Source organism: Myxine glutinosa, chromosome 2 (genome assembly GCF_964187855.1).
Source record: "Myxine glutinosa chromosome 2, kmMyxGlut1.1, whole genome shotgun sequence".
NCBI classification, from domain to species: domain Eukaryota; kingdom Metazoa; phylum Chordata; class Myxini; order Myxiniformes; family Myxinidae; genus Myxine; species Myxine glutinosa.
In genome coordinates, this window is record NC_136262.1 from 43401922 (window position 1) to 43419746 (window position 17825).

The 17825-nt window shown below is 40.5% G+C and overlaps 1 protein-coding gene across 1 annotated transcript in view; it reads left to right on the plus strand.

Moving 5' to 3' along the window:
- LOC137422386 (CUB and sushi domain-containing protein 3) overlaps window positions 1–17825 on the plus strand; it is a 1172941-nt gene that overhangs the window by 185846 nt on the left and 969270 nt on the right.

The following is a 17825-nucleotide window of genomic DNA, read 5'->3' on the forward strand; positions in this document are numbered from 1 at the left end:
GTCTACCTCACCATCTGCTTTGTGGTACGAGTCGGGGACCGGAGCGAGCTGTGGATGCCATCGGTGGACCCTCAACCCGACCATCTACAACCCCGTGTGAGTGAGTCTGAGTGCGAACGGGCCAGTGTCCAGGGATAAGTATAAGACTGTATAAGGCTGCCCTGTGTATCTGCTTCTTCCTCTTCACTGTACATTGCCTTTTACTTCTTTTCTTCCTCTTCTTTGTACAAAGTGTGTACTTCTCTTCCTTCCCATACAATTGGAAATAAATTACCTGTTCTTCCTGTTTTCCTCTTAATTCGACCGTCTTCGTGATTTCTCCATTGGGTAAGCGTGGCACGATTAAGAACCGCTCCAATCGGGTTAGTTCCCGTTAACAGCCCGAATCGCGGCTCGCTTTCGCTCGGCGTGTCCACTAACGCCGTGGTTCGGGTGGGGTTATTTCCTTGCTTCACGGCCGGTGTTAGTACTTAGGTAATAAGACTAATTCGGCTTACAACCAGGAACATGATAGCCCCGTGATAGCCCCCTAGTAACAAGACAAGGGGATTAATCCCCCCTTGATAAGGGGGAGGCCGACGTTTGGAGATCCGCAACAATATATATATACTGTATTTATATATATTTTGATATGTTAATAATTGAGTATTAATTTGTGATTGGAATGATGAATGATACAGTTTGGAATGAAAATATAGAGATATTGAGTCGCAGAATGAGGAAATGACGTAATGGTTTCCATCCATGACATATGCGGATTCCCTATTTGCAGATTTAGTTTTGCTGTTAACTGGATAAAGCAACATTCAGACTGGGTATGTTTTTTGTCCAAGTCCTTCATGAACCTGCTGTCAATGCCTAACGTTCGACTGAAGGTGGCACAGGGATGTGGAATTTATTGAATTTTTTTTAATACTTACATTATTTGCTCAGTAGTATCCCTCTTCAACGAACGTATCAAACAAGCCCGACTTCGCCGTTGTTAGACTATCGGTCTTGTTTTTTCAATAGCACTCGTTGTGGTGATGACTTGAAACTCCATTAATGGTGAGGCTTTATAACATCAGATCTAGATATTCATTGCCTTTTGCAGTTGCCTCATTCAATTCTCTGCAGAGATTACATTGAAAGATACTGCCTTTCTTGTGCAGCATCAGTACAAAGTACTACATCATGAAGCCTACCATCTATAAATAAAACAACGTGAAGCCTTCTACATATTTTGTAATTATGTGAATGTGTATGAAAGATCCCCTGCCAAAACATGTAATGTGGAATTGTTTGCAAATGTTGGCCACATCTATGATGGCATTGACCCTGCCAATGGATAATTTTTCTCGTGCCAACGCTGCACTAATTGCTAACTAAGTGGGATGTGGATGAAACTGGTGTGATGTGCTATATGGTTATTTTGGTCGGATGAAGTAATGAACAAAAAGGCATTTTGCACGAAATCTAGTTGACATTATCGTCGCATCGTGCCGCTTGCGGTCGTATTGCAATATGAGGGCGAGCGGCATGGTGACGATAATTGCAACTGAAATTCGTGGAAAATGCTACGTTTTCTTCTGGAATAAAGTCGCTGCAAGCACAAAATATGATGTATGGAATCGCTTTAACACCAACACACGATTCAGCCAATATTAAATGTCGAATAGTGATTTTAAGATAGACAATAAAACTGACTATTTCACTCTGACATTCTCACATTGTTTTCCATATATTGCACCTATCTGAGTTATTAGTTCATTCGCCAATTCCTTCACTCACCTCCATTTCGGAATCACTTTGGAAGGTTCAGAGATCCAGCAAACTTTAACAGATTATGAATGCTTGTTATTAGGCAGGTTGTCAATGCCCTGTTTAACCCGTTTTTTATGTCAATATATTTTTATGTTTTTTGTCAATATGTCAATTTTGTTTTTGTCAATATTCAATGTTTTTGTCAATATTTTTAATGTTAGCTCTTACACGAGCCTCGATCTTGTATACAAAAAAAAAACCCCACAGAAATAAATGTATCTTTAATTGTTCATTACACTGGTCCAAAGAGATAGTTTGACGTGATGAATTTGTGTCTGTTGTCTCGCATTATTATTAGCCTGCGGTGGACCTTGTCCAAAATCAGGGGCTTATGGAATGGGGCGCGTCTGTCCGTCCGTGCGTGCATACACAACCATATCTCAGATGTATGGACCGATTGCGTTCATACTTGGCAAAAAAGACAATGGACAAAGACAATAAGCACATCATTGTTTCACGATGCGATCAAAGATGGCCAACTGGCAGCCATTTTAGTTATAAAAAAAAACCGATGTTGAACACGTCCTCGACCATTTCTGAGACATGCATTTACCGATGTTGATCACACTTGGCCCAAAGACAATACATGAGAGTATACATATGCAGAAGATTTTGTTTTGCAATCCAACGAAAGATAGTCAGCTGACCGCCTTTAACTCCATACAGCAAGATTACTAAAACCACAGGGGCTATGACATTTTAGGTATTTTTCTTCTGGTTCATACTTGTTCAACTTTTGTGCAGTTAAATAAGTGCGATGTGGTTGAAACAGATGTTTTACCAAAAACGATTATGCAATGTCTAGGTTCGTGGAGGAGCTAGGACCTTGTTTAACACTAACTGGAAAATTTGGGGGAAACCCGACGTCCTTGAGGTATTCTGTGCTTATTGCATCCACCACTGACTATTGGATCCGAACCGCCTCAACCTGCTAGGCCTCTAGCGAGATCGCTAGCTCGGCCACAATCGCTAGCTCGGCCACAATGATCTTTAGTGAATAAAGGTGCTAAATTGAGTTTTTATGCATGAATGATGATGATTCCCATTGCCTGTCTGATATTTTCCAGCCTTCAGATTAAAACATATAACCATTATTACGGCGTAGCCCATCGGGCAGAGCCGTCTAGAACAGTGTATGTATGTATGTATGTATGGATGTATGTCCCCTCAAACGTATACCAATCAGAGCTGAGAATCTGGTCACATGACAGGGTGATGTGATTACGTCTGATGTCATTACAGCTGTGCAGCGGCTGACTTCACACACCGCCATGTTGATTTAGATTTCGTTAAAGCCGAACATATCGTCGAACTGGTCATATATCACAATCGCCATGCTCTACCTTCACGTTTTTCATTCAGTGTGAAACACAAACAAACCGATTGTTAAAATGACCATCAAATATCGAAAGCATCGGCGTTACATCTCTTCCAACAATACGGCAGGTATAGGCCTCAGCCATTATGACTCACCGTCCGCTTCGGACAAATTAAACCCAGGTTTCTTAACACGGTGGTATTGTTTCAGTAGTATCGTTTTCGTAATAATAATAATATTATAGTAAATATAACCATAACACTTTAATCCCAATGTCGTGAATGGAAAGTTCATGGATTGAAGCAGTGTAACCCGTGGAAGTAAAGAATTCACCAAAGTTTGTTTTTTAAATAATATAATTTTTATCATAGTAACGTTATTGTTATAGTAAATCTAATCGTACCACTAATCCCGTTGTAATGACTGCAACGTTACTGGAGGTTAATATATATATATATATATACATATATATATAATATATATACATATATATATACATATATATATATATATACAGTATATATATATATATATATATATATATATATATATATATATATATATATATATATACATATACATATATATACAGTATATATATATATATATATATATATATATATATATATATATATACATATATATATATTTATATATATATATATATATATATATATATATATATATATATATTTATATATATATATATATATATATATATATATATATATATATATATATATATACATATATATATATATATATATATATATGTATGTATATATATATATATATGTATATATATATATATATATATATGTATATATATATATATATGTGTATGTATATATATATATATATGTGTATGTATATATATATATATATATATGTGTATGTATATATATATATATATATATGTGTATATGTATATATGTGTGTATATATATATATATATATATATATATATATATATATATATATATATATATATATATCTTATACACTACCGGTCAAAAGTTTTCGAACACCAATTTTACCAGTTTTTATTGAAATTTACGCAGTTTAACGTCTCAATAAAAAAAACCACCTTTAGAGGCCATTTTTCCCCGCAAAGCGGGGGTTGGCCTTTTTTGGGCACCGTGGTTGTTGTTGTTTTTTTGGTCCCCTTTTTGAAGCAATGTTTTACGGCCGGATGCCCTTCCTGCCGCCAACCCTGTTTGTCGCCTTTTATGACAAACAGGGAATTACCAGTGAACTGGTACTCAATTAGCCGACCTCGGAAGGATGACAGGCTGAGTTAACCCCCCTGGCGTTAATTCGGCGATCGACTGGGATTCGAACCCAGGATCCTTGGATACTAAGCTGGCACCCCAGCCGCTAACCCAACACCAGGGATTGTCTCAATGTCTCAATGCACTCTGAAATTAAGCATGGAACAAATAAACAATTGGTGATAAAAAAGAAATCAAAGAATCATTTTGTTTAACAAAATTTAATTTAAATTTTTGACTCAGCAAAGGAGCCACCTTTTGCAGATATAACCGCCGAACACACTCGTGGCATTCTTTCTGCAATGTAAATCAAATATTGTTTGGGAAGTTCTTCCCAACACTGTTGCAGAAGTTCCCACAAATGTGTTGCACTTGTAGGTTGCTTTGCTTTCACCCTTCTGTCCAGTTCATCCCAAACCAGCTCGATGGGAATTAAGTCTGGAGACTGTACTGACCATTCCATGATTTGAAGCCGACCGTCTTGTTCTTTTCCTCAAAGGTAGTTTTTACATCGCCTGGAGGTGTGTTTAGGGTCATTATCTTGCTGGAGGATGAACCCCTGTCCATCTGGGGCTCCAGGCATATACCAGAGGGTATTGCATGGCACTGCAAAATGCTCCTTTTGGTTCAGGGTGCCAGTCACTCTGTGCAAGTCGCCGACTCTGGACCCAGCAAAAGAGCCCCAGACCATCACGCTTCCTCCTCCATGTTTGACAGTTGGTGTCACACACTGATGAATCATCCGTTTGCCTACTCGACGGCATACAAAAACCCTGCGTGATGAACCAAAGATTTCAAATTTTGATTCATCGGTCCATAAGACCTTCTCCCAATATTCAGTAGTCCCCTGGCGGTGCGTCATGGCCCAGGCAAGCGTCTTTTTCTTATTTTGCAATCTTAGCAATGGCTTTCTTGATGCCACTCGACCTGTCAATCCTGCAGCTCAAAGTCTTCTCTTCACAGTTGAAACTGAGACTTGCTTACTTCGACCAGTATTAAGCTGTGCTTGAAGCTGTTGTCCTGTGAGCCGCCTATCACGCAAGCTGTTTACTCTCAGAAACTTGTCTTCTGATTCTGTTGTGGCTTTGGGTCTGCCAGACCTCTTCCTGTCAGATTTTCCTCCAGTTTTCAATATACTACTTCCTGCAATGCAATATTGTCCAAATAATGCTTCAGAGGGTGTAATAACAGTCTGTTCCAATACTGCTTTTCCAGACAGAGGGGTTGTAATCAAGTAATCAGCAGAGGTTGGGACACCTGTAGGAATTGTTTGCATCAACTTTCAAGGCTTAATTTACTTACATTGCTGCAGAACCAGCTGTAAGTTGTTAACCCATTACTTGTTCCCTGAAGAAGGCCTTTTTTTTTTAACAATATAACTGTGCAATTTACATTACTAGTGAGATACCCATGCTACGCACGGGTGGGAGGCCAGAAGCAAACAGGCAATGCAGGTACGGCGAATGCTAAAGCATGAAACCAATAAATTCCACATTCCTGTAGCACCTTCATTTGCACATCAGACATGGTCAGCAAGTTCCTGAATGACTTCCATGAAAAGCATACCCGTTCGCAAACAAACGGGTACGTTCACACATAGAAATATCGATCGTGGGTCCGTGGCGAATCTGCATATGGCAATCCGCGAAGTTCACGTTCAGAAAGTAGAAACCATCATGGCATGTCGTCATTCACTTGAACTCCATATCTCTTTTTTCATTCCAAACAACATATCTCCAATCACAAATTAATTACAAAATAAACTTTTAACAACATTGTTAATGTTTCCTTCATTGTAAAAAGTACCAAATCAACAGTTAAAAGGATTTTGAGCTGATAGCTGTTACGGCCTTGGCAAGATCGATGGAGACAGCGATCTGTTGGCGTATATACCGCCCAAATAGCGCATCACTTTCGCACAAATTGGCAGAGTTAAAATCACATTAGCACAATCTTTTTTTAAACTTTAGTTTGTTATCGGTATGGCCTCAGGGCCTGGCAGGCCCTTATAGTGCAGTGCTATCTGTTTTTTTTTAGAGACGTCACGTCGGGTTAAAAAGCTAATCATATGTGTTTGTGGTTTATAATATTTTACAAGCCCGGCTACGCCGCTGTTAGACTTTTGGTCTTGTTTTCATGTAAACAGTGGCTGAGTTTGGGTGACATTCATGATCAGATTTCTCCAAGCATCTCTATAATGCACTACTTATTGACGCTCTGACAGAGACACCTTTGTTGCAGCCTTTCCGCCTTCTGCCTGGTCCTCTTCTTACCCCTCAACCTTACCGAGCATGGTGGACTTCTTCAGACTTTTGTTTTCTGCATGCATGGTGTGTCCAACCAAAGTGTGACGGTTTCTGTTTTAGCATCAGCGTTTCTAATGTACATGGTGTGGCATAATAAAAGTATTAACAAGTCAGGAGACGACGATGGTTCACTAGCGAGCGGTATTCAATGACAAAGGACAGACTATAACCGAAACAGGCCTGGACAGGCCAGGCCTGGAAATGTCAAAACGAAGGTTACTCACCTTGAAATGAGATAGAAAATAATGTATAATCAGTTATGAGGTTAGTTAGCTACACAATACTGGAAATTCGGCGAAAAATGAAATGAAAGAAAAAAAAGAAAAAAAATGAAAAATCTAGCCGTGGGGCTAGACACATGACATTGGTCGAACCAAATATCGAAACCCCTGTCAGATTCCACCAAACCCCTCGGAGAAGATGTAGCTTGAAATCGATTACCCCCTAAAAAAACATCTTTTTCGCGTGTGGCTTCGCCCACAATGGGCGCAATACGCCCACTCTAGGCAGGACACAACTAGATCATGATATCAACCTCCCACCCAGGTTTCATCAAGATCGGATGATATCGGGTAGTTATGCTGCGGACAGACAGACAGACACACACACACAGACAGACGCACACACATGGCGAATATAGTGGTCACTTGATAACTCGTGAACCAATAATAATAGCATTACCATGGGGGTTGGCAAGATGGCCTGGAGGTAGACACACTCAACTCTCAGCTGTCTACCCTGCATTCCAATCTGGGCCCAGCTTTCGACTGCGATCCCAGTGTTTCACAGGCAAGGTGTTTCATCAATGGGTGTGCTGTCCCTCAGACGTTAAACAAGTGTGCCGTCTGCTGGCATTAGTTGGTGGACGTTAAAGATCACAGTCATTCGTGCAAAGTAGATGAGCTATCACTGGCACCATTGCCAAAATTCGACATTCCTGCCATAACCATCAGGGGGCATTGCATTAGTGGCACAGTGAAGCTCCCAGCCAACGATGCTGCCGAGCAGCCTTGTGCTGCATACAAAATAAGAAGTTGATGGACATTAAAGATCACACAGTGTCCTTCATGAAGAGTAGGCGGGCTATCCCAGGCACTATGGGCAAATTTTAAATTCCCGCCCTTTACCGAGTCAAACCTGGGCATCTGGTCTTCTGGTTCGTGAAAGACTTGAGTCCGGCGAGAGAGCAGGTGTTTCTCGTCTGTGAAAATCCAGGGACAATAAAAATGCAGGACAATAGATATAATTGTAAAAATACAGAGACAACAAAAACAGTGCAGAGACAATTTATCCTGAACTATCATCCTTGTGTTTTGCATATGAGGTGATTTATCAGTCTCTGCCATCCCTCGGATTGATGTTAAGCTGTGCCTCCCATCTCCTGGGATTGGTTGTTGAATGCTGAAGATCCCACAGTGTTATTGGTGGAGTATGCCAGCTTTTACTGACGCTCTGCATCAGCAACACGACCACACTCCTAGCAAATGATGGCAAACCGCAGCCATGCAGCACTATGAAACAAGGACATGCTCGTCCTTGTGCTGGGAACTCCTTGAATTCCAGGTACAAAAGGAATGCTCAGACATGCAAGCAGATCGTCAGGTCACCCTTTAGGCACGGTGGTTGCTCCCAAATAGAAGACAGATCCCCATCTTTCTCATTGGCCTTTGAATCAGCAGACAAAGCGCAATCTTTCTGTGGTGTTCTGCCAAGCTTTTTTTGTCCAGGTTTTTTTTCCCTCCTATTTAGGTCCAACTTTAAGTGTTCCATTTCTCCATGCATGTCTTGGCCCAAAGTTCAACTCCATTGGTCACTTTCTGCTGAAGGGATGGTGTCGAGGGGAGGTGCTGGTTTGGTCATGAGAAAACCAGGGAAGCTCTCCACTTCTCCCTTAAATGTCTCTCCCCTCTATCCTCGCAAAAAGGGAACCAGCATTAAACTGAGATTGAGGTACCCGCATCATTCCAAAATGGCCAGTATGATCTGTGTATGCAAGACACTTTGATGGAAGTATTAACCACCTTTAGGGGCCATTTTTCCCCACAGAGCAGGGGTTGGCCTTTTTTGGGCATGGTGGTCCCCTTTTTGAAGCAATGTTTTATGCCCAGATGCTCTTCCTGCTGCCAACCCTGTTGGTCACCTCTTGCGACACACAGGGAATTACCAGTGAGCTGGTACTCAATTTGCCGACCTCGGAAGGATGTCAGGCCGAGGCAACCCCCCTGGCATTAGGTCAGCGATCGACCGGGATTCAAACCCGGGATCCCAAGCCGGCACCCTAACCGCTAAAGGTGGGTTTTCACGGGACACGCGAACGGTTCGCGAAGGATGCGAATGTCGAAAAAATGGCAAAGTCCAACATTCGTATTTTAGGCTTCAAAAGTTCGCCAAACATGCGCGGGGGTTCGGAAGCGGCGTCAATTGTTCGCAGGAGTCGTTTTTTGTTCGGCGGGTATTTCAAAAATGTTTGAAATTATTTTCAAATAATCAAATAAAATTATTATGAAATGAAACATTATTTCAAAAATGTTTGAAATACCCGCCGAACAAAAAACGACTCCTGCGAACAATTGACGACGCTTCCGAACCCCCGCGGATGTTTGGCGAACTTTTGGAGCCTAAAATACGAATGTTGGACTTTGCCATTTTTTCGACATTCGCATCCTTCGCGAACCGTTCGCGTGTCCCATGAAAACCCACCTTAAGCAAACACCAGGCTATCTTTGACGCATGTAAAAAAAATCACAAAATCACACCGTAAAGTTTTGTACGTACCTTTTCTGTAATCCTGGTAACAGTATGTTTACTACTGTGGGAATCAAAGTTTGGCAGAAGTTTCGAGCATTACTCCATCGTCAGAGGCAAAATCCTTTGCTTTGCAATAAACTTTTAGTTGATAAAATCCAGAACTATTTCCTGTTTTGTACAAACCAGAGTTTAAAAGTTTTGGGGGTGCTTTCACTGCCCTTCAAGTTGCCGTGAACTGATGCTTAACCATCCCTAAAAATTGCTTTTGACTATAATGCTTGCAAAGAAACATTTTTTGGGCACCCCGTGCGAGTAATTTTTTTCCCCTGCCGTGTCAATTTATTTTTAAGCGATAAAACTTTGATACCAGATGCAAAGACATGCCTATTAGTGAATGTTAGTCCAAGGAAGACTATTCGGATAGGGGATAATAACTCCCTGATAGCTTTGCGTGCTTCATTGTAATCTCCCTTTTCTCGCTCACTTTGCAGTCAGTAAGAACAATCTTCACGCAATCTGCCTCGGCTATTTGTGGCTGGAGTTTTACAGTTTTCCTTGCCGTTACATCTCATATTGGTTGGGGTAGAGTGTAGGGCTGAAGAAATAAAAAATTTGGGATCATTAGCGAGTTAAATGTGGGAATATCTGTGGGTGAGTTGTTGAAGAGTGAGAAAATGAAGAGCTGGATCAAAGTTAAAAAAAAAAAAAAAAAAAAAACATTTGCTTGGGGAGTTACAGGAGCATAGTTTGAATGTCTTGTTACAATCAATAAAAAAGAAAAAAAACAGTTAGTTTTCTTTCCATTTTTATCAGATGTTGTTCCAATTGGGTACCCTATTTTGAATTTTGAATAAAGCCAAAAGGGTGAAAAAACAAGACCAAAAGTCTAAGCGGCATAGCCGGGCTTGTAAAATATTATAAACCACAAACATATGAAAAGCTTTTTAAACAGTCGCGAATGCTGTTTATAACATTAACCAAATAAATTTGGAGGAATCCCGACATCCGTGAGGTAGGTTTTACTTTCAGAACTGAGGGAAGATCTCCTGTAATCTATATACCCCACAACGGTTGGTTAATAAAATGCTATCAAAAAACCGAGGCGAAATCCTTACTTCCGTGGTTGTTAGTACCATACACCGCTTATCATGGAATCATGAACCATACACCGTTGCAATCCATTAACATTGTATTCATGACATTGGGATTAAAGTGTTATGGTCATATTTACTATATTATTATTATTACTAATCCGAAAACGATTTTATTGAAACGATGCACCACTGTATTAATAAACCTGGGCTTGATTTGTACGAAACGGCCCGAAGGTGAGGCATGAAGCCTAAGGCCTATACGTACAGTTTTGTTGGAAGAGACGTAACGCCGATGCTTTCGATATGTCATGGTCATTTTAACAATCGGTTTGTTTGTGTTTCACACTGAATGAAAAACAGAAAGGTAGAGCATGGCGATTGTGATATATGACAGGTTTGATGATATGATCGGCCTGAACTAAATTGGAATCAAAATGCCGGAGTGTGGAGAGTCAGCCAAAGCCCTGCCGTAATGACATCAGACGTAATCACATCACCCTGTCATGTGACCAGATCCTCAGCTCTGATTGGTATACGTTTGAGGGGACATACATACATACATACATACATACATACATACATACATAGTCACGTGAAAAAGTAAGTGCACCCAATGTAAAGTTTTGACTTTTTCAACATATTTTAACATACAGCTATTTGATCTTCATTTCAACAATATTGATAGATAAAGGTGATATAATATAACAAATATCATGAAACATTTACATTTTGTAGTCCATTGTATAATTTAAATAAACATAAATGCAAATTTCACATGTGGAAAAAGTATGTACACCCTTGGCTCTAATAGGTGGTATTGCCCCCTTTGGCAGAAACAACCTCAAGTAGGCGTTTCTTATAACTGTCTACCAGTCTGACATCGACTGGGAGAAATTTTTGCCCACTCCTCCATGCAGAATTCTTTCAGCTCTGCGATGTTTGAGGGGTTTCTTGCATGCACACAAAAAAACAACAAAAAAAAAAACACCGTTTAGAGGCCATTTTTCCCCGCAAAGCGGGGGTTGGCCTTTTCGGGGACCGTGGTAGTTGTTGTTTTTTGGTCCCCTTTTTTGAAGCAATGTTTTACGGCCGGATGCCCTTCCTGACGCCAACCCTTTTTGCCGCCTTCAACGACAAACAGGGAATTAACAGTGAACTGGTACTCAATTAGCCGACCTCGGAAGGATGACAGGCTGAGTCAACCCCCCTGGCGTTAATTCGGCGATCGACCGAGATTCGAACCCAGGATCCTAGGATCCTAAGCCGGCACCCTAGCGGCTAGCCCAACACCAGTTTCTTGCATGCACAGCTTGTTTCAAATCCCCCCACAACATCTCGATGGGATTTAGATCCGGGCTTTGACTTGGCCATTCCAGAACCCTCCATTTCTTTCTTTTCAGCCATTCCTTGGTGGATTTACTGGTATGTTTAGGGTCATTGTCATGTTGCATGGTCCACCTTCGGTTGAGCTTCAACTTGCCGACAGTTGGCCTCACATTATCCTCAAGCACCCTCTGGTACAATGAAGAATTCATAGTGGATTATATGACGGTGAGCTGCCCAGGCCCTGATGCAGCAAAGCTGCCCCAAACCATAATATTTCCACCACCATGCTTCACAGTTGGTATTAGGTTATTGTGGTCAAATGCTGACTTTGGTTTTCGCCAAACATGGTACTGTGGCCAAATAGCTCTACCTTTGACTCATCTGTCCAGAGCACATTGTTCCAGAAGTGCTGGTCTTTGCCAAGGTGTTCATTGGCAAACTTTATTCTTGCCCTGATGTTCTTTCTGGACAGCAAATATTTCCTCCTCGCACACCTCCCATGTAGATCAAATTTGTGCAGCCTCTTTCGAATGGTAGTCTCGTGCACCTTGACATCAACGGTGGCAAGAGCTACCTGTAGGTCCCGTGATGACATTCTGGGGTTCTTAGAGACTTCTTTCAGCATCTTACGGTCTGCTCTCAGGCTGAACTTGCTCGGGCGACCTGGCCTGAACAAGTTGGCAGTTGTTTGGAATCTTCTCCACTTGTAGATGATCTTCTGGACAGTCGAATGATTGATTTGAAATTGTTTGGAGATCTTTTTAAATCCCTTCCCAGACTCGTGGGCATCTATAACCTTCTTTCTGAAGGCCTCAGAGAGCTCTTTTGATCTTGGCATGGTGACACCAGGCACTTCTACAACAAAGAGAAAACCAAATTAAATGTCTGAGGTTTAAAGAAGACAGGTTCCTCCAAGATCCTCTCTGACGATGTTCTAATGCTTTGCACCTGAGCTGGTGCACCTGATTCTAATTTTAGGTATTTGAAGTAGTGATAAATGTAGGGGTGTACTTACTTTTTCCACATGCGAAATTTGCATTTATGTTTATTTAAATTATACAATGGACTATAAAATGTAAATGTTTCATGATATTTGTTATATTATATCACCTTTATATATCAATATTGTTGAAATGAAGATGAAATAGCTGTATGTTGAAATATGTTGAAAAAGTCAAAACTTTACGTGGGGTGTACTTACTTTTTCACGTGACTGTACATACATACATACGGACAGACAAACACTGTTCGAGACGGCTTTGCCCTATGTGCTACGCCGTAAAAAATGTGATGAGACATAGGAATGTGCAAAATACATTATTCATGCTTGTGCATTTTTTTTGTCTGTCGTTTGCCGAGAAAAAATACAGTACATTTTTTCCAAAAAATACGAGGAAACAGCAGCTGCATCTCTCACTCTGCTGATCTGGAAATGATTAGACTCTGGTCTGATGAATAGAATGTCCTTCATTACTGGAAAACCTCAATCTCACCCAATCATTTTGGAAAAACATTTGGAAAAAAAAAAAGAAGTCAGATCATCAAATGAACCCACCTTTTCATTTGTTTACCATCCACTGGAAAAGGTTCAGGTTCTTGAACTTCTAGGCCTTACCATCACTTATGACATTTCCTGGACAGACCACATTACAAAGCCAGCCTCCAAAGCTGGCTGCAGACTGGGCATCTTCTGTCGATGCAAGTCTATCCTCTGAAACTCAGAACTACTCACAATCTACAATACCTTTGTTTTTAACTCAATTGAGTACTGCTCTCCGTTATAGGCCGGCACCCCAGCAACACAATTTTCTCTCCTCGATTCTGTGGAATCTAAAGCTCTCAAAATTATTGTAATCTCCCACAATGAGGCTGAAGCACATTGATTGTTGCTCTAACATCACCGGAAGGTCGGTGGTCGCTTTGTGTTCTACCATCTATTCTTTGATATTGCTCCCTCTGCTCTCTCTCGGTCCTCCAAACCTCCTTGCCTAATCGATGATGCACACATTCTTCCGGTAACCCCCTCTTGATTAAACTTCCAAAATCCAGGCTGACTGCACATCTCAACTCTTTTATTCCTCGCATATCTTGTCTTCCCTCCAGAGCTTCAACCAAGCAGCGCACCACTATCTCTTGCCATCCCAAATTCTGATCCATGATCTGTATTACCTCCATTAACCTTTCCGAACCCAACCAGCTTTTTCTTCCTAGTTTTAGTGTTTCCTCCCATCCTCCCTCTACTCTTTACCTGTTTCTTCATTCCCTTGATGTGTGTCCCATTAAAAAGCTCTACCTTGTTGTCAGGGCCGGCGCCAGACTATTTTGCGCCCTAGGCAAGGCCAGCTACTTGCATCCCCTCCCACCCCCTCCCACCTCCCACCCCCCCCCCCCCAATTTTTTTTTTGCCAACTTCGATTATTAAATAGATGTTTTGTAGAAAAAATAAAAAGCAGAAAACTTGAAACTGCTAAATTTATTTTAAATTGCAAGAATAAGTACCGTAAGATGCCAACAGCACCAATATTAAAGGCGCAATATCCATTAATATGGCAGTGGCCCTGTTACCCCACGCTTTGGGGCAAATGGGCTTTCACTTAAAAAAATATGACACTACATGTGGTTTGCAATGCAAAATAAAGAAAGTGGTCCCTTTATGAGTGTGTGAATGGAAATTACAGATAAACAAAACAGTTTTTGGTTTGAGCAATAAGTTTTAGATATGCAAAATCAAAATTTTAAATAATCAACCTTTGATTTATCTTTCGCAAATACAAAATAAAACATTTTGGCACACAAATCATTTTGAACTAAAAGGCACTCGGTATAATGCATACTTCAGCCATTGGCAACACAACATTCAAACCTTTTACTTCACACATCTTCAAGTATATATACCATTTAAGGATACTTGGCGTAACCAACCCGTCATGTCACCACAATATTTCGCTTAGTCAGACAAAGAAACAAACAAAAAAACAGACAGAGTTTAAAATGTCTCATAAAAGTTTCAATTTCAGACACATCAACATCTCACTTTGCGTGCCTTTTCCTTTGCAAATTTTGTCACAAATTCAACCAGATCAAGTGCTGATGCCTGGGCATGTTCAATTGATATAGTTGCCAAGCCAAATCGTCTCTTTTCCAACATTGTGGAGCATATGTAAGTTTTTATAACTTCGAGCTTTGAGAAACTACGTTCACCACTTGCCACTGATACTGGAAGTGTGAGAAGGATCCTTAAAGCAACGGAAACATTAGGCACATTATCCAGGAGTTTTTGTTGTAGTATGAAGAGAAGTACATCTTGTGGCAGCATAGACTTTGGAAGTCTTCGAGCTATTGCTACAAGTTCAGTAATGCGCCCCTCTGATGTCTGCGCCCTAGGCGGCTGCCTAGTTGGCCTAATGGTAGCGCCTGCCCTGCTTGTTGTTCATGAACACCGCCGTAAAGAAACTCCTGCAACGTCTCCTGGAAAGAAAAACGCCTGTAAACTCCTGTGAAGTAATTCCATTAACTCCTGCAAAGAAAAACAAAAAACACGCTGTACCTGAAAAATATAATCTGACGAGCAGACAACAAAAAGTAGTTTTCCTGAAAAGTGGAACTTTGTGAATTACCTGTAATTTGAATTCCATTTAAAGTTTTTGTGTGATTTGAAACTGAACAGGTTTTATTTTATTGAATGTATTATTTACAGTCACGTGAAAAAGTAAGTACACCCCATGTAAAGTTTTGACTTTTTCAACATATTTCAATATACAGCTATTTGATCTTCATTTCAACAATATTGATAAAGGTGATATAATATAACAAATATCATGAAACATTTACATTTTGTAGTCCATTGTATAATTTAAATAAACATAAATGCAAATTTCGCATGTGGAAAAAGTAAGTACACCCCGACATTTATCACGACTTCAAATAACTAAAATTAGAATCAGGTGCACCAGCTCAGGTGCAAATGATTAGAACATCGTTAAAGAGGTTCTTGGAGGAACCTGTCTTATTTAAACCTCAGACATTTAGTTTGGTTTGCTCTTTGTTGTTGAAGTGTGTTGCGTCACCATGCCTCGATCAAAAGAGCTCTCTGAGGCCTTCAGAAAGAAGGTTATATATGCCTACGAGTCTGGGAAGGGATTTAATTCTCCAAACTCCAAACTCCAAACAAACAAAACAAACAAAAGAGCTCCAAACAATTTGAAATCAATCATTCGACTGTCCGGAAGATCATCTACAAGTGGAGAAGATTCCAAACAACTGCCAACTTGTTCAGGCCAGGCCGCCCAAGCAAGTTCAGCCCGAGAGCAGACCGCAAGATGCTGAAAGAAGTCTCTAAGAACCCCAGAATGTCATCACGGGACCTACAGGTAGCTCTTGCCACTGTTGATGTCAAAGTGCATGAGTCTACCATTAGAATGAGGCTGCACAAATTTGATCTACATGGGAGGTGTGCCAGGAGGAAATCTTTGCTGTCCAGAAAGAACATCAGGGCAAGACTAAAGTTTGCCAATGAACACCGAGTCAAAGACCAGCACTTCTGGAACAATGTGCTCTGGACAGATGAGTCAAAGGTAGAGCTATTTGTCCACAGGACGAGAAGACATGTTTGGCGAAAACAAAAGACAGCATTCGACCACAATAACCTGATACCAACTGTAAAGCATGGTGGTGGAAATATTATGGTTTGGGGCAGCTTTGCTCACCCTGGGCAGCCTGGGCAGCTCACCATCATAGAATCCACTATGAATTCTTCATTATACCAGAGCGTGATTGAGGATAATGTGAGGCCATCTGTCGGAAAGTTGAAGCTCAACCGAAGGTGGACCTTGCAACATGACAATGACCCTAAACATACCAGTAAATCCACCAACGAATGGCTGAAAAGAAAGAAATGGAGGGTTCTGGAATGGCCAAATCAAAGCCCGGATCTAAATCCCATCGAGATGTTGTGGGGGGATTTGAAACGAGCTGTGCATGCAAGAAACCCCTCAAACATCGCAAAGCTGAAATAATTCTGCATGGAGGAGTGGGCAAAAATTTATCCGTCGATGTCAGAGACTGGTAGACAGTTATAGGAAACGCCTACTTGAGGTTGTTTCTGCCAAAGGGGGCAATACCACCTAATAGAGCCAAGGGTGTACTTACTTTTTCCACATGCGAAATTTGCATTTATGTTTATTTAAATTATACAATGGACTACAAAATGTAAATGTTTCATGATATTTGTTATATTATATCACCTTTATCTATCAATATTGTTGAAATGAAGATCAAATATCTGTATGTTGAAATATGTTGAAAAAGTCAAAACTTTACATGGGGTGTACTTTCTTTTTCACATGACTGTAATTATTTCTTCAGTGCTAACTTGTCTGTCTATATTATTTACAGAGCTTCCCTTGTCTAAACTTACATCACCCACAGGAGCAATACAATGGGCATGGTTACCTGATCAATTTTTGGAAGTCCCTAAGAACCGAAGCATCAACATTGAAAATATGATTTAACATCCTCTTAACAAACTGATAGGTGTATTCGTCTTGGTTTTCCTTCAAATGTTGTCCTATTCACACTGAAAGTCTGTTCCCACCTTTCACCTACAATTCTACTTGTGCTCTGATGCATCTGTAAAATATTGTTCAATAGTTTTATTCTAAGTGGAGAAAATGGCCCATGAAAAAGTTGGATGACACAGGTGTGATGTTGACACACAATGACACAGTGAAGGAGCACAGGGAGTTGACGAACACGGCAGTTTGGAGAAATGCGAGCGGAACAAATACATAGACTGCATGATAAGTAGGAAAACAGAAAGGAAAAGGGAGTTAAAAGGCCGAGTAGACAACGAACATTTAAGCAGACAGGACGTGGTGACAAACACCATAAATATGTAAGTGTGTATAGACAAGAAAGTACAATTGGTGAGAAATGAAAAGTTCAGGAATAGGATTCAGAA